The sequence below is a fragment of the Saccopteryx leptura genome, chromosome 4 (genome assembly GCF_036850995.1).
Source record: "Saccopteryx leptura isolate mSacLep1 chromosome 4, mSacLep1_pri_phased_curated, whole genome shotgun sequence".
Lineage (NCBI taxonomy): Eukaryota > Metazoa > Chordata > Mammalia > Chiroptera > Emballonuridae > Saccopteryx > Saccopteryx leptura.
Window position 1 is genome coordinate 147,612,905 of NC_089506.1, and position 18,654 is coordinate 147,631,558.

At 37.7% G+C, this 18,654-nt stretch overlaps 1 long non-coding RNA gene across 1 annotated transcript; it reads left to right on the top strand.

Annotated features, from left to right (window-relative positions):
• The first annotated feature begins 110 nt into the window (after positions 1 to 110).
• LOC136403231 (uncharacterized) lies at positions 111 to 17,762 on the top strand. The gene is made up of 3 exons (XR_010751130.1): positions 111 to 218; positions 6,159 to 6,265; positions 17,642 to 17,762. It is a non-coding gene; the product is annotated as an uncharacterized lncRNA (long non-coding RNA).
• Positions 17,763 to 18,654: the final 892 nt, after the last annotated feature.

Sequence of the window (18,654 nt, forward strand, 5' to 3'; positions counted from 1 at the left end):
CCTGCCAGCTCACTTTAAGAGCAGCTTTGTGAAAAACAACCCCAGTGCGCATGCGCACGCCGCGGCTCTGTCCGCCCTCTCTGCGCGCACCCCCCCTCCCCGGCGCCGGGCGCGCTCCCTCCTCGCTCACACGTACAGTAGGTGTACGGCTTGGGGAAAAAGACACTGAGGCTGCCGGGAGGCTGAACCTGACTTCTCTTCATTGTAGGCTCCTATTGGTAGGCAGGCTACCGTAAACCCCGAGGTGCAATCTGGAGCCCTTTGCGTTCACACTCTATTTAAAGATAATGGCGGAGCGGGGTACTGGGCACAAGACTTGGGTGGGGAGCTGTTTGCAAAGCCAAGTAAGGATACGCTGCTAAGTGGCCAGCCCGAAGCGTGCTTTACGGGCACTGCTGGGTTTTGTCCACTGCCTTGCTGGGGAGAGCAAAAAGTGATGTGTGAAGAGATGGGGGAAGGGAAATAACCGGTTGGACAAGCAGCTGGTTGCTGAGCATAATCTAAAGAATTTCATAAGACGTAATAAAACTAGACAAGAAATTGTGTTCTCAGACAAGAGCATTCTTGGCTTGAATTTTGTTTTTTGAAAAACCGTGCTTTGAGGGCAGGGTGGAAATGAACTCAGGCCAAAGGAACATTAAAAGAGAATACTGTAAAGAACAAGGAAGAGAAGCAAGCCTAATATCAGTAGGTTTTGCTTTCTCAACTGCTTTCTCTTCTATTTCTTAAGAGCAACGAAAAACAACCAAGTTGTTTGCATGATGACACTAGGAGGAATAAAGGCTTGCCCACTTCCTCGAAGGAAGAAAAAAGTCCTTTTTTTTGAAGACACCACCTACAGCTAGATTTGCAGGGTATGACATGATTATAACTCCTGTGTCCAAAGGATTAAGAATAGAGTTAGGCCTAAAAAAGTACCACCCTATAAAAGGCAGCATGACGTTAGTGTTTTAGCTGACAAATGTTTACAACAAAATCGGAAAATCTTTGTTAGAAATTAGTGAAGCGTATAACATGGTTTTTAAAAAGCATGACTTGGTATATGAATGGGGCTTAATTCTGTAAAGCTTTAATTTTAATTTTCAGTGTTGGACTTCAGCATACTCATACATTTTAAAGGCAGGTACATTTGTCTTGTGAAAGTTTTGGTAACATGGCAATGCTTTCATAAAATCACATTGAGATTTGAAGCATAACAGCATAAATTTATCAAGCTGAGTTTTTTTGCAACGAATAGACCTGTTTATAAGAAAAAAATGAATCTGGGTATATATATATATCTGGAGACACACACACACACACACACACACACACACACACACACACACACACACACTGAAGAGTTTTGGCTGTCCTTCTCTAAAACATTTTAAATTCTTTTGTGCCATAGATTTGAATACGTTGAACCTTTGAGTCACTCGTATAAACTAAACTCATTGAATTTGCTGGTTTTCTCTTTTGAAAGAAATGAAATTTTATTTAGTTTGATTTTAGTTGACAAGGTAGTATTATGGACTCAACAGCATTATATAAGGTTATAAATATGAAAAATATTTGAGCAGTTAATTGGCAGGCCATTTATTTAGATGGTTATACACAGAACTATGAATTTATGTATTTGAGTGGAGAAAATAGTCTTTTATTTTTTCTTTCCCTCTTGGTTGACACCTGGTGGAAATTCTAGTACGAATTCTTGGGATCTTGTTCTAGCTTTGGTAAAAGATACAACTGGGTTTTTTCGCCACCCAGTGGATAAAGTGGTGAATTTGCAAAAATGTCTGCTGCTCAGCATCAAGCATCAAATGACATTGGGGAAGAAATGAATTTAAAAGTGTAATACACAATGAGGTCTTTGTTACTAAATTTGCTTTAAAATATTAAGGGTTCGTAAAGAATGGCTGAATTCTTTAGAATTTTTTGTAATGTTTCTCCAGTTGAAATACAACTTATTTCTAGAAAGAATGCTGTTTAATTAAACTAGAATTGCAGAGATTTACTTGTAGTTTGGAAAATTGTTTTAGCACCCTAATGACATTTCTGTCACTATCTTACATTCTTTCTTTTTGAAGCTTTAAGGATATAATAAAGCAGTTTTTATTATTTATTTTACTATTTATTATTATTTTTAAACTGTGTCTTCCTAAACACTTTAGTAACTGACAAGTTGTCAATAATTTTTTAATGCCTATCATTTTCACTTAAGATACTTCTCACCCTAATTATTACCTTTCTGCTCTTTGGAGTTGGTTATGAGACTCAACTTTTTTAAGTGCCTAAACTTGAGTTACTTTATTTTGTTTTCCTTCTATTTATTCAAATTATGAAGACACCAGGAACAAGCAAACAACTCTGGTGCCTCTAAATCCTTTTAAAGTCTGTATCTTTACTTCTGAAAGAAAAAAACATGACTAAATATTGAGTATTTTCTGTTGTGTTTTATAACCTTCCCTTTAAAGAGTCCTTGTCTAAGTTATCCTTTAAAAAGCTCAGAATGCTGTACTGGAGCTGTTCGTTATCTCGGGCTTCTGGACTTGCTTCACTGGGCCCTTACTTTCTGCATTAAATTGAAACCATTCATCTTTACCACCAAGGATTTTTCCTACTGCACCTCAGCCACATCGCATATGCCACCTCCTGCTCATCTGATCACTATACTACTGTCTAGTACATCTTCGGTCCCCTTTGTTAGCTCGTCTCACTGTTGCCAGTGTGCAGTTCCATGCTGCTCTTTATGCTGAGACAACATCCCACTGCTGTGTCATATCCCCTCCCTTCTTCTAACCCTTCAACAGATTCGGTTGGCACAACCTAATAAAATTACAACGAACAGATGAACTAGTTCTACTCCCATTTTTATAGCTTGTTCAAAGCTTAAATAGAAATCTCTTTTTTTGGTATCTGATTTTTGGTTTTTAATTCAATGGTTGTTCCACTGCCAAGTCTGGAGTTTTTCATCTATTATATAAAAATAATCAATTGTTATAAAAAGGAAGTGTTCTCAACTGAAGGTTTTGGTATATGATTAAGTCAGAACCTGCTTCTTACAGAAAAATGTGAAACCTATGCTTAATTCTTCTTTTAACTAATACCTAACAGATTTGAATGCTGTAGAAGTAAGGGAGGCTTTTTTTTGTTTTGTTTGTTTTAAGTCTTAATTCTGTATTTTAGGATTTTGTAACTCTGACAACTCTTTTTCTCTTTTTTTATTAGAGAGAGAAAGAGAGAGAGAGGGACAAATAGGGACAGATAGGAAGGGAGAGAAATGAGAGGCATCAATTCTTGCAGCTCTTTAGTTGTTCGATTGCTTTCTCATATGTGCCTTGACCGGGGGGCTACAGCAGAGCAAGTGACCCCTTGCTCAAGCCAGAGACCTTGGGCTCAAGCCAGTAACCTTGGGCTTTAAGCTGGTAACCTTTGGGTCATGTCTGTGATCCCATACTCAAGCCAGTGACCTCGGGGTTTCAAACCTGGGTCCTCCGTGTCCCAGTTCGATGTTCTATCGCTGCACCACTGCCTGGTCAGGCTGACAACTCTTTAGCATCTTCAGAATGGTATGGAGATTGGAAGTAACGTTTGCTATAGTATGAGCAAAATGATCAAGACTTATTTTTTATATTTGATAGTTGATTATATGATGTTTGTTGCATTCTTTATAGTCAATAGACATTTTTTTTAATTTTTTATTTATTTATTCATTTTAGAGAGGAGAGGGAGAGACAGAGAGAGAGGAGAGACAGAGAGAGAAGGGGGGAGGAGCTGGAAGCATCAACTCCCATATGTGCCTTGACCAGGCAAGCCCAGGGTTTTGAACCGGCGACCTCAGCATTTCCAGGTCGACACTTTATCCACTGCGCCACCACAGGTCAGGCTCAATAGACATTTAAAATGTGTTGTGGATTTCATGAGAAAATTTAGTACTGAATTTGGTTTCTGTTTTTCCTCATTATAAAAGAGTAATATGTCATGTGAACTCCATTTAATATTTTGGTTTTGATTTCTTGATTTTAAGTAAAACCATCTGCCTGACCAGGCAGTGGCACAGTGGATAGAGCATCAACCTAGGATGCTGAGGACCCAGGTTTGAAACCCTGAGGTTGCCTGCTTGAGCGCAGGCTCATCTGACTTGAGCGTGGGGTCGCTGGCTTGAGCATGGGATCATAGACATGACCCCATGATTGCTGGCTTGAAGCCCAAGGTCGCTGGCTTGAGTAAAGGTTCACTGGCTTGGCACATATGAGAAAGCAATCGATGAACAACTAAGGTGCTGCAACGAAGAATTGATGCTTTTCATTTCTTTCCCTTCCCATCTGTCTGTCCCTATCTTTTGTCCTCTCTGTCTCTCTCACTAAAAAAAAAAAAAAAAGAAGAGCACTTTCAGTTAAGCTATGGCAATGCTTTTATCATAGAGAATTCTTTGACTACAGATTTGATTATTGCCTTCCAGGGATAGTTCCCTTGATTGGATTAGTAACACTTAGGGCCTGATAACTTGGATGAATTGATAAAATTTATTTAGGTACAAGTGGCATTGGTCCTGCAGGAGGAATCAGAAACACTAAATTTTTTCTCTGAACTATTTTATGACTTTTGACGAGGCACAGCTTTATAAGAAGGGTAAAAGCATTCTAAGTATAATGACTATTATCTTCTTGATGGATATTGAGTTTTAGTGGCAAAGTATAATTGAAAGGAACCAGATATCAGTTTTTTATATCAAATTCATATTTGGCTAACTGGAATTTTATATTTCATATCTTGGAGAATGTTGTTTAATCTACTCATCTACATTTTCTTTGTTGATGAAGAGAAAATTACTATAAGTGATTTAAGAAACCCCAAACTTGTTATTTACTGCCACTACCTTGTCAATACTGTTTAATGGAAGCACTTTTCAAGGGTCTTCCCCATAAGGGTAAGGTTAGTTTTATTTACTATTAATTATTGTCCTTATCATATCACAAACATTGTAAGAGAATGATTACATCTCACTCATCTGTGTTCTGCTGTCTTTCCTGTTTGGGGGAATTTTACTAGCTACCACATTGAAGTCATTATGATGAAGTCTTTGTTGGGGAAAAGCTGTAAGGAAGAAGGATAATTTAAGTTGAAAAGTTTGCTGAGGAATCACTGCCACCAACATTTTAAGAGTTTCAAATGACCTTTTGTTTTAGGGTCAGAAAACAGGTTAGGTGATAGCTAAACTTTAAAATCAAACATTTAATTGATGATCTAGTAAATACACATTTGGATAATGAGCTATTGGTTTTATAGTTTTTTAGCATAATCATTTTTTTAGTTTATGTATAAACTATTTACTTAAATCAATACATTTTAGTGGAAACATGAAACAACTGAATTTTCTGCTCCAAATTGGTATAACATTTTGCGGTTGTGTATGAATTTCAAATTATTTTGCTGCAGAGAATCTAATAGACAGAAATTTAATGCTCTAATATTTTAGACTATGAAACCTATGAGGGGTTTTATGGTTGTGGATGCACACATAAATAGAGCAAAATAGCCAAACTAAGAGACACAACTAAATCATGAATAATTTACAAATTAAAATAATATTGTCTATCTTGGTATTTAGAAAGTTGAAGTAATGCTTTGGTAAAGCCAAAATAGTTTTATAGGGTTTGGGTTAAAAACAAAATTTGGAAGTAGAGTAGATACCATTTTATATAATAATTCTATTTTCTTAAATCATATGTTTTATACTCTTAGAAATAAGAGAAGCTTTATTTCTACCAGTGGGCCACTTGAATAGGGAGAAATCTTTTAACTTAAAATTTTCATTTTTTAATTATTTTTGCTATTATTTGAAACTGTTTTAGTGGTACTCAGTAGAAGCACTTAGAAAAGTGACTGTGTAGGAAGAAACTGAGATGAGCCCTGTCCCCTCTTGGTCTTTCTGCAAACGAAGAAGAAGGAGAGAAGAACCTTTCAGAAAGTCACTTGATAGACAAGTGGCAAATGGGAGATTGTTGCCGGGTAAAGACTGATTGTAAAATAGAAGCATGATCCTAAAGAGAGTAATGTGGGAAAGAACAAAAGACCATACCATTTTTCTGTTTCTAGCACTATCCTGTCTCATCTTCACAAACCTCAATGTGTTCTAATCACAATGTTTTGTTTTGTTTTTTCTGTCTCTGCAGTGATATTTCCGCCAAATGAAGTGAAATGTTGGCCATTGGCTCATGGTGGCTGGTAGTTGGAGGATAAAGCTGGTTAAGTGAACTGTGTAAAAATCATAAAATCAAAGGTAAGAAAGAACCTCAGATTAGTGAGGGTAAAAGGTAAGAGATATATCCCCTGTAGGATGTAGAGACAGAAAGATGAGAGTTATGGTGGCCAAAAGGTCCAGAGAGTCCTCAGTGGTCAGGTTCACATTCAGAGAGTGGACATGTCTAGAAATGACAGGAAGCCAATAAAATTTTTGGTGAATTTGGAAGTCTGGCTGAAGAAGGGAAGAGGGGGTCAGGGTTGGTAGGATGACAGTAGAGTTTTCTTATAGGTGTATAGGACATGCATAAATTAGCCGGGAAGTCCAGAAACCAACAAGTTGTACACTGAGTTGGGGGTGGTGAGTGAGAAAGATTATCTTTGTAATACCCAAAATACTAATGTAGTTCAATATGATTATTACTTTGTAATCATTATTATTATTATTATTTTGCTTATTATCTTTTTGGTCCTCTTAATAGCCTTCTGAGGTAAATGCTATTACTGTATACTTATTTTTTTTAAAAAGACTTTATTAATTTTAGAGAGGAGAGAGAGAGAGAGAGAGAGAGAAAGAGAAAGAGAAGGGGGGAGGAGCAGGGAGCATCAACTCCCATATGTGCCTTGACCCGGCAAACACAGGGATTCAAACCAGTGACCTCAGTGTTCCAGGTCAATGCTTTATCCACTGCGCCACCACAGGTCAGGCTGTATACTCATTTTATAAACAAGGAAACAATCTTATAATGATAAAGTAACATGACTAATCTTAATCTTATGCAGCTAGTAACAGCTGGTGCTAGCCTGTGCTCTTAATCACTAGACCATCTGGAAGCACATCAGTAGGCTAACTTATCAATACCTCCTCCAAGAAGGCTTCTGTAATCATCCTCCCCTTTCCTAATTTGGATTATGTGTTTCTCTTCTGTGTTCATAGAACCTTTTAAAACCCCTTTTCCTTAACAGTCTTTTATGTAGTTTTTACATTTACTGTCTCTTTCTTAATACTACAAGCCTCTCAAGGGCACTCTTCAGGTTTTATCTAGTGTTCAAATATTAATCATTTTTATATCTCCAGCACTTAGCATAGTGCTTGACACATAATACACACTCAATAAATATTTACTGATATGTGATAAATTGATAATGGAATGTTATTTTTGTTAAAGCATTTATGTACTATAAGGTTGTAGCATCTTATGGGAAGTTTTTCCAGATAACCCTGTGAAATCACATGAGACTGATGAATTGAACATAAGATTTAAGATCAGACCATAATTCTATAAATGTTTGCTGGTGGTCAGATGGTCACCATCACGATGTATTATTGTCCAATCCCAGTCAAAGTAAGTGAGAATTATTGGCCTGTGCTAAAATAATGTATTGTGGTTAGAAAATAATAATCACATTAAAACTACATATATCCCTTTCCAGAATTTTTCACTTATATTACATTTGGTATATTATTAACAACTAATGAACAAAGAGTATTCTAGCCTGCTTTTGATTGTTTAGGAAAAATGCAATTGAGTGCCATAGCAGAGAGAAAAATACCTGACTATAAGAATTTGGGGAAGTTAGCCTGACTGGGCAGTGGCGCAGTGGATAGAGCGTTGGACTGGGATGCAGAGGACCCAGGTTCGAGACCCTGAAGTCGCCAGCTTGAGCGCAGGTTCACCCGGTTTGAGCAAAAAAGCTCACCAGCTTGGACCCAAGGTTGCTGGCTCGAGCAAGGGGTTACTCGGTCTCCTGAAGGCCAGCGGTCAAGGCACATATGAGAAAGCAGTCAATGAACTAAGGTCTTGCAACGAAAAACTGATGATTGAAAAATTGATGCTTCTCATCTCTCTCTGTTCCTGTCTGTCTCTGTCTGTCCCTCTCTCTGACTCTCTCTCTGTCCCTGTAAAAAAAAAAAAGAAAAAGAATTTGGGGAAGTTAAATGCAACTTGAAATATTATCTGTATTTTTTATATAATTTCAGAGCTGACATTTAATAAAGTATTCTTTTTTTTTTTTTTTTTTGTATTTTTCTGAAGCTGGAAACGGGGATAGAAGTCAGACAGACTCCCGCATGCGCCCGACTGGGATCCACCCAGCCCGCCCATCAGGGGGCGACGCTCTGCCCACCAGGGGGCGATGCTCTGCCCCTCTGGGGCATCGCTCTGTTGCGGCCAGAGCCACTCTAGCGCCTGGGGCAGAGGCCAAGGAGCCATCCCCAGCGCCCGGGCCATCTTTGCTCCAATGGAGCCTCGCTGCGGGAGGGGAAGAGAGAGACAGAGAGGAAGGAGAGGCAGAGGGGTGGAGAAGCAGATGGGCGCTTCTCCTGTGTGCCCTGGCCTGGAATCGAACCCGGGACTTCTGCACGCCAGGCCGACGCTCTACCACTGAGCCAACCGGCCAGGGCTAATAAAGTATTCTAAACAGCTCCACAAGTAGGCAACAGGAAGGTTTATTTCAAAGGCTTGATTATATAATATTTTATTTGCTATATACATTAAGATTATGTATTGATGCTGTCTTTCTTTGAAATTACAATCACTAATAACATTTTCTGAAAACGTATCTTCATTCATAGGTTTGAAAAATGCAACAATAGGGTATGTGAAACCCTGGTGACTAAAAATATATATTAAAAATGATTTATTATACATTTAAAAATCTATTTTTATTTTATAAACAATGAAATAAGAGAAAAATAATTCAATATTTTTATGTATTTATGAATGGAAATGGGAGGTAACATTTTAAATATCTGCAAGATAGCAGAAAGCATGAGTAGTGGTGAGTGCTGTGGATTAAATTAGATGCCAAGTTTGTATTTATGATTCTTTTGGTGTATTTTGTTTGAAAATGGAATTAGAAAATGGAATTTATGGGTCTGTATTTGAAAAAAAATTTAGTTGGTTTTAATAATTTTTTATTGATGCCCATTTGGTGCTCATGGAACGTTCTGTCTCAAAAATGTTGACAGCACAGCCAGTACTACACACACAAGAGAAACTCAGGCTCTATGCCAAACAGGAAAGCACTCAACATGTACTGCAACATTACATTTTCTACACTGCTTGTGTACATTTGTGCCACATACAGCACATTTCCTTTGCTTTCCTTCACAGGTCCTTTTCAGTACATGTCCAATCGGATCAAATCTAACACCTTCAGGTACACGAATTCTCCTTGCCATACTTGAACTGGGTCTTCCGGTGACTTTAGGATTGGATGAGTCTTTCTTCATATATGTTCTTGCTTTTTATTTTATTTTATTTATTTATTTTTAGAGAGGAGAGAGAGACAGAGAGGGAGAAAGAGGAGAGAGAGACAGAGAGAGAGAAGGGGGAGGAGCTGGAAGCATCAACTCCCATATGTGCCTTGACCAGGCAAGCCCAGGGTTTCGAACTGGCGACCTCAGCATTTTCAGGTCGACGCTTTATCCACTGTGCCACCACATATATGTTCTTGCAATGTTGCGTCTGAAGTCTAATAATGAGATGCTTTCATTCGAAGTATTATAGAGAGCATGGGCGTTAAAAACAGCAATATCAATGGCATTTGTAAAAAGAGGAAAATACCACTTCTTCCCTCTAAATTTGATGCGATACTTTTGGACATTCTGGTCCAGCTTGTCAACACCACCCATATATTTGTTATATTGTTCTACAATGTGTGGTCTATCCACTCAACATTCTTTCTTTTCACTTTTTCTAAATAATTTGATGTAACTTTGACACACTTATTGTCATTCCAAATCAATGCAAAAATGTCATTATTTTTGTTATAACAGTAATCGTATGCTCCACATTTTTTTTTCATAATGCTATCAGATTTCAAGGGACACTTATTCATTCTATTATACCATGATGTTCCTGTCGCCTCTATATTACATTCTTTCAACCGCAATAATAATTCAAAGATGGTAAAGAAGTCGAAAAACACTTCATATTCTGATGGATACTGCAGAAAAGAAGTCATCTTCATTATTACAGAGGCTCCAACACCAGTGACAACTTGTTATCCTTCACATTTGCCTTCATAAATATTCATATGAAAACAATACCCAGATTCAGAGTAGCACATGGCCCATTGTTTGAAACCAAACCTGATTGGCTTTCCTCTTATAAATTGTTTCAAGAAGTGGTATTCATAATATCTTACCATTTGCTCATCGACTGAAAACTTTTGAGCAAATATTACAAACTTTTTAAAATTTAAATTCAATTTTTCAATTAGAGGCTGAATTTTAAAACGTTTATCTTTCTTTTCCATGGTAACTATGGAACTATTGTCATTGAAATGCAAGTTTCTTTTTATTTCTAAAAACCTGGGCTTTGGCATACAGTTTCTAACACAGGTAAGATTCAGATCTTCATCCTCACACCAGTATAATTGTTCCTGTGGTAAGGAATGGTATCCAGATAACAAAAATATTCCAGTAAACTTTCTAAGGCAATTTGTTGAAAGGTCAAAATCATGTCTGTTGTTTTGTCTCGCATACATTATGCTTTGGGTTACTGTGTAGCTTAGCAAATCTTCATTAAAAAATTCTTCAAATATGTCAACAGGTGATTTGTTTTTCAAATGTTGAGTCATTTTTTATTTCAGGGCAGATACATTATCGTTGGGTAATGTGCTGCCGCAAAACTTTTTGTCCCGTTTTTTCCAGTCACTCTTCGGCAACTCTTTACGCTTTGTTTTTTTTTGTTTTTTTGTAGATGATGGGATGTTTTCTAAGGCACTAGAAGATAGTTCTAATTGACCAGGAACATCCTGAGGAAGAGTGTCTTCTCACATATTTTCATCAAGTTCTTCACAATCTGATACTGCATCCACATTATGGGGAGGCAGTTCAACTATATTGATGGTTTCTTGTTCTAATTGGTCAAAAAGTTCATCATTTCACAGTAGTTCTTCTATATCTCTATCACTAAGAAATTCTCTAGCAGCCATACTGCCCCGAAAACTGCGGAAGCAAAAAAGACCTATGAACTACTGAAGTACCTAAATATTGTCAATTTTAAACATAGAACATTCCATGGGCCCCAAATGGGGAACTGCATATTTTATAGTTTATTTTTTATAATAGGTATCATATGGACTTACATATTATTGTGCTATCAACTAAAGGGAGGTGTTAACAGTCTCACACACAAACCTGCCAAAAAAACAAAAAAATTATAACCAAAAGTTCCATGGAAAACAATGTAAACATTAGAACGCCATTTTATCCCAAAAGTTATAATTTTTATGTCAAACACTTTTACCAGTTAAGCAATATTGAAAGAAAAAATACTTTTGAAAACTAGAAGGTCTGTGTGTTTAAAAGAATGCACATCTATTCACTATAACTGTACCATGAGAAAAAAAATAAAATATTAAAATTTCCATGTGTTAACTGTGGCAGTTAATTAAGTTTGTATAATTTTAACTCTTTGAATAAATTTAACTCTTGAAAAGATTAATTAATTTTCCCTTAATAATGAAAAGAAAAACTTTAGGCATGTGTTTAGTATATTATCTTATATATATTTCTAAACAAAGGATATCTATGCTAAAATTATACAAGTAAAAAAGGTAAAACAGGATATTTAAATTTAGAGAAAGAGTGTAGTCAGTGAGTAGAAATGTATAATCATGTAATTTAAAATTTTCACTTTGGAAGCTGGAATTTTTAGCTTAAAATTTATGAAAGAAAAACTATAAGATAGGTAGAAAATACCTACATATTTTCTTCAGATTATGAGACTTAAAAGAGCTTTAAAGGTACTATATATAATATTCAGTCTGACATTGTAAGGCCTATTAATTACTTAAATTTTTATTTTATTTTTTTATACTAGGGATTTCTTCTCCAAAACAATGTTCCATTATTAATAAACAACTATTTAAATAATAGAAAACATTGTTTTCTACAAAATGTATATTTAGCCCTCATTGTTTTGTAATATGTTTATTTTCTTCTAAATACCCTATATTTACTATAACAATGTATATGTACAGTTTACTGTGGGGACTTATAGGTGTTTACTCACAAAGACAGGGAGGAAAGAAATATTCCTGGCTTGGGCATTCTAATGGTTTCTGGCATTATCCAGAGCAGGGGTAGTCAGCCTTTTTATACCTACCGCCCACTTTTGTATCTCTGTTAGTAGTAAAATTTTCTAACTGCCCACTGACTCCACAGTAATGGTGATTTATAAAGTAGGCAAGTAACGTTACTTTATAAAATTTATAAAGCAGAGTTACAGCAAGTTAAAACATATAATAATTACTTACCAAGTACTTTATGTCGGATTTTCACTAAGTTTGGCAGACTAAATCTTTATAAAACAACTTACTGTAGTTAAATCTATCTTTTTATTTATACTTTAGTTGCTCCACTACTGCCCACCATGAAAGGTGGAGCACCCAACAGTGGGCGATAGGGACCAGGTTGACTACCACTGTTCCAGAGGATAACTTTCAGTAAGATTTTTTTTAAAGGAAGTAAAATTAAAAATAACTATCATGGTGAAATGTTATATATATATTAAAATGAAACAATCTTCAACTCTACCTTCTTGATAAATAGGAAATATAAAACAAAATCACAAGATTAGATTTGTGAAGGAGACAATGTTAAGGAGAACTCTAGAGGGAAAAATATATTTGACTATTTAGATAATTTTTAAAACATACAATAATGAAGATGGTGGGTTGACCTCTTTACATGCTTTAAATGATTGATCTTAACAATAATGCAATTATCCTCCTTTTACAGATGGGCAAACTGAGGCTTAGAAAGCTTGAATAACTTGCTCAAGGTCAACCCTAAGTCCCAGAGTTACCTTGACAGAATTTACAGTTTAAGAGGGAACATAACCCTGTGCGCTGTTGGTGGGAATGTAATGGTGCAGCTGCTATGGAAAATGGTGGCTCCTCAAAAAAAAGTAAAAATAGAATTACCATATGATCTAGCAATTCTACTTCTGGGTGTACACCCAAACGAACTGAAAGCAGGACTCAAGACTTGTTTGTATATGTATCCATGTTCATACCAGCATTATTCACAGTAGCCAAAAGGTGGAAGCAACTCCAGTGTCCACTGATGATAAAGAGATGAACAAAGCGTGGTCTATACATGTAATGGAAAGGATGAAAATTCTTTATTTCCCCTTTCTTTTTTCAAAAAATATTTATTGAATGTATTGGGGTGACATTGGTTAATAAAATTATACAGGTTTCAGGTGCACAATTCTAAAAAAAAAAAAAAAAAAAAAAGAGGGAACATAAACAAATAGTTTCAATAGAGATATGTATGCAAGAGATAAATGTCACCAACAGGACATTTAGTGTTAGAGAGCAGCCAGCAAAGGTAGTAAGTCCTGGTACAGTGCTCTGGCTGAGCCTTTCCAGAAGAGTTGAGATCCACTAGAGAAAAGAGAGAAATTGGGGGAATGCTAAATGACCAATTGTTGGGCAGATAAAATATATTATGCTTATGCTCACTTTGTTAAAGATGGCGCTGCCCACCTGGAAGCCTGTCGCCCAGGTGATATTAATGTGTGTTGGGGGTGGGCTGTGGGCAGACAGGATCCTTGTAGCCTGGGGCTTGGTTTTAGGACTAAGCCTTTCCCACCCTTTTTGATGTGGGGTGGTGCAATCCCATCATGCCTCAGATAAGTGACTTTGTATCAGAGACTTTCTTGATGTGTATTGGATTAAAGGTTTTGATTTCTACACTATAAAATGGGAGCAGAATGGGAGCTTGCACTCTTGGTTCCTGAGATTAGCATTAGAGCCGAGAGCAGAGAGGAGAGCAGAGAAAGGCCACGTGGAGGAGGCCAGGAGAAGCAGCCAAGATGGCGGAGTGTTGAGTGAGAAGCCAGTTTGTGCAGAGTTTGTGCAGGGAGAAGGAAGGAGATGAGAAACAGAGGTGAATAAGTCTGGTGAGCTAGAAACCTTTGATTCTAGGAAGCTCGAATAAGTCAGTAGCTTTGTGAGCACTAAATGAGTGGGTTTGGAGCCCAGTGTGTGTTTTTACTTGCCCTCCAGGTGCAAGCTAGGATTAAAGATGATGGCCCACCAGTTTTTGGCTCCATTGTTTCTTTACCAACTTTCTGAATCCAATGCGAACCTGCATGTGAATGGCCGTGATGGCGGCTCCTGGCCCTACTCCAGGGGTCCCCAAACTTTCTACACAGAGGGCCAGTTCACTGTCCCTCAGACCATTGGAGAGCCGGACTATAAAAAAAAACTATGAACAAATCCCTATGCACACTGCACATATCTTATTTTAAAGTAAAAAAACAAAACAGGAACAAATACAATATTTAAAATAAAGAACAAGTAAATTTAAATCCACAAACTGACCAGTATTTCAATGGGAACTATGCTCCTCTCACTGACCACCAATGAAAGAGGTGCCCCTTCTGGAAGTGCGGTGGGGGCCGGATAAATGGCCTCAGGGGGCTGTATGTGGCCCGTGGGCCATAGTTTGGGGACCCCTGCCCTACACCAATCTAGAGCGGTAAACAGTGGCCAGATTATCAGAACCTTATAGCTAGCCAAAACATGTAGTTGATTGCCCTACTTGGGATACTTGAGAGTGAAAAGGAGGCTAATAATAAACAGAGATGAACAAAAACTGTCCTAGGAAAACTGGAATGTATGGCAATGTGAAGAGTTTGGACTTTATTCTAGGAGCAATCAAGAACACTGAAGGTTTTTTAAGGGGAATAACATAATATCTATGCTTTAGAGTAACTCAGATTGATGTATAGAAGATGGGTTGGAGACTTGCAGACTAAATAGGGGACTATTTCAATAATACAGGATAGTGACATGGTGGCTAGAGTTGTGTTGTATCAGGGAAGCTAGAGAGAAATGAGTTAAGTTCAAGAGATATTTAGAATGTAGAATCAATAGAACATGGTGTGTAATTAGATATGGGTATAGAGGGAGACATAATAATTAGACCTATATTTTAGTGGAGGGAATGGGAGTCAGGGATGACATTGGATTTCTAATGTAGGCAACTTGATGAGTAATAAATGGTGAAAATACTCACTGGGATGAGGAACATGGGGAAGGAGTGATGAATATATATTTGTTCAGTTTTAGACTTATTCATTTAAAAATATTTGAAACTATGAGAAATTTACAGAAAATCTGTAGACACAGTGTGCAGACCCTTTTTTTCCTGACCCATTTAACAGTTATTTGCCAGTATGATGCTGTACCACCTTGAATACTTTACTGTATATTTTCTACAAATAGGGACCTTTCCTACATAACTGTAATACAACCATGAAAATCAAGTCATTTACAGTGTTTTACTGCCATTTAATCCTTAAGTCCCAATCAGGTTTTGCCAGTTGTCTTTATATTGTCCCTTTTTTTTTGAGAGAGACAGAGACAGAGAGAGATGAGAAGTATCATCTCGTAGTTGTGGCATTTTATTTGTTCATTGATTGCTTTCTCATATGTGCCTTGACTGGGGCTCTAGCTGAGCTAGTTACCCCTTGCTCAAGCCAGTGACCTTGGGCTTCAAGCTAGTAACCTTTGGGCTCAAGCCAGCGACCATGGGGTCATGTACATATATGATCTCATGCTAAAGCTGGCAACCCTGCACTCAAGCATGATGAGCCTGCACCCAGGCCGGTGACCTCGAGTTTTAAACCTAAGTCCTCAGCGTCCCAAGTCAACACTCCACCCACTGCGCCACCACGTGGTCAGGCTTAATACTGTCCTTTAAAGCAGATTAATCCAATTCAGAATTATCTTGAGCCCAAGGTCACTAGCTTGAAGCCCAAGGTCGCTGGCTATCATTCGTCAGAAAAATGTCATGTGATTGTCATTCGTCTTTATATTCTTTCAGTGGGGAACAGCAATACAGTCTTCCTTGGTCTTTAATGACTTTGACATTTTGAAGATCAAAGACCTATTATGTTATGGAATGTACCTCTGGGTGTTTCCTAGCCAAGATTCGGGAAAAGAATTATGTCTTAACATCCTTTGGCATTTATTGTATGAAAAAGTTAAATTCTTTCAATATCTAGAATGGTACTAATTAGGTAACATTCTTGAGAGAGTTGAAAGACAGTCACTGTGTTCTGGGTTGTTAAAAATGTCTGAACATTTAACAGGAACACCTTGAGAGTAGTGCTGTTTTATTGTCACTGAATCATATCAGATGGATGCAATTTTCATTTGTCCTGTTACTGATGGTCACTTGATTAAAAATGTGTCTGTTAGGATTCTCAGATGTTTAGTATTTTTCTCTCCCTTGGTAATTAGTAAGTATTTTGTGGGGAAGTTCTTTGAGACTTTGCAAGTATCCCATTCTTCATCAAACTTTCAATTACTTTACTTATTTATTTGTAGTACTGTTGATTATAATGGGCCTTAATTCATTACTATCATTATTTATCTTGATGTTCAAATTGTTTGCAATTTAGCTACTGGAAGCCCCTTCCATATGGCTTATGGCTTATGTGTTTTCTTTTTTTTTTTTTTTTTCTTTTTTTAATTAATTAATTAATTTATTTATTTTTTCATTTTTCTGAAGCTGGAAACAGGGAGAGACAGTCAGACAGACTCCCGCATGCGCCTGACTGGGATCCACCCGGCACGCCCACCATGGGGCGATGCTCTGCCCACCAGGGGGCGATGTTCTGCCCATCCTGGGCGTCGCCATGTTGCGACCAGAGCCACTCTAGCGCCTGAGGCAGAGGCCACAGAGCCATCCCCAGCGCCCGGGCCATCTTTGCTCCAATGGAGCCTTGGCTGTGGGAGGGGAAGAGAGAGACAGAGAGGAAAGCGCGGCGGAGGGGTGGAGAAGCAAATGGGCGCTTCTCCTGTGTGCCCTGGCCGGGAATCGAACCCGGGTCCTCCACACGCTAGGCCGACGCTCTACCGCTGAGCCAACCGGCCAGGGCCTTATGTGTTTTCTTGACATGTCTCCATCACTTTTTGACTTCTTTTCTTTCTGGCACAAGATATTAACAAGATCATCTTACACTATCCCTGCCCTAGCCCTAGAATCTGCCATTTCAGCCCTGTTTAATGGAAAAGAACATCTAGAATACAAGATCTGGGTATTAGGTGTGCTCTTTGCTTTTGAAATTGTAGTGCTTCAAGCATTTCTCAGTGGTAAGAGCTAGAGTCTATAGTCTATCATCTATCTATCTCTCATTTGTCTCTCATCTAGCTATTTAATCATGAGTGCACATTGATGCCATCAGTTCTAATCTACCACCTCAGGGCTTTTTCTCATTATATCCCTTTCTATATATGAAAACCTCTTCTTTGACACTGAGAATCCTGGCTCCCATTGGCCTTATTATACATAGTTACTTATTTGATCAGTCCCCCTATATGTAATTAACCTCTCTTTTCCACTGCCATTCTCTCTTTTATGTATATGCGCTCTTCTCCTGAGGGGACTCTGCTACCCACATCAAACTATCTTGTCACCAGGGACGTGCTCTCTCCCTACTCAGGCTTGGCCCTTCCATGCTGGACTGACCTTTGTGAGATGCCATCTTCACCTGTATCAGGTAGGCTCTGACCCTCATGCTGCTTCCACTTTCCTCCCCCACCCCTCCCCTCGCCCCTTCTACAAGAGAATAGGTATACTAACATTTCAATTTAGTTGTGAAGAGGAAAGAAAGATAGGCCAGAAGCTAAAAGGAGAGTCATTCAGGAAAGAATTGTTTTTGATAAGGAACCAATCTAGAAAGTGAGGTTAAAGATATGAAAGAGCCAGAGGTAAATGATGAAGCTACTCCTCTCAGAAGGTGGAAAGAGATAGAATCTAGAGTGCAATCCTGAGGGTTAGTTTTAAGTTTGAAGAAGACCACATTCCACTTTAACAGTGAATGGGAGGGGAAGAATGTGTTCATTACAGGTTGGTTTGAAATTTTCCTGGCAGAAAATGGAGTGAATTTTCATTCCAAGGCCTTTACTTTTCTCTATGCAGACGTTGCTGAGAAGGAATGATTTAGTTGGAGATCTGAGGAAAGTGGAGAGTTCTGAAATCACTGTTGAGAATAAGAAAGTGAAATGAGCAAAAAACCCAGAAATATTTGTGAGTGATATGGAAGACCTGAGAATAGAAACTGAAAATCAGTTGAGACACCAATCTCAACAGTCACAGTGTTTTCTCCACCAGCCCTCAGTGCTAAGAGCAGAGAAGGCAGTTTTTATCAGGCAAACAGTTAAATAGAAAGACATGGCAAAGTTAGTTGAGGATATTGGCTAAAAAGAGATTGAAACGAAGGAATGAATGAATGTTGAAATGTTGAAGTGACAAGTTCTTTATTTTTAAATACAAATAAAATATTTTTATTTGTATAACAAAGATTAAAAATAATGTCATAATGTTAACATAGTTGATATCAAGACACAAATACGTGTGAAAAGCTCTAGATGAATACTCACTTTCTTTCATCC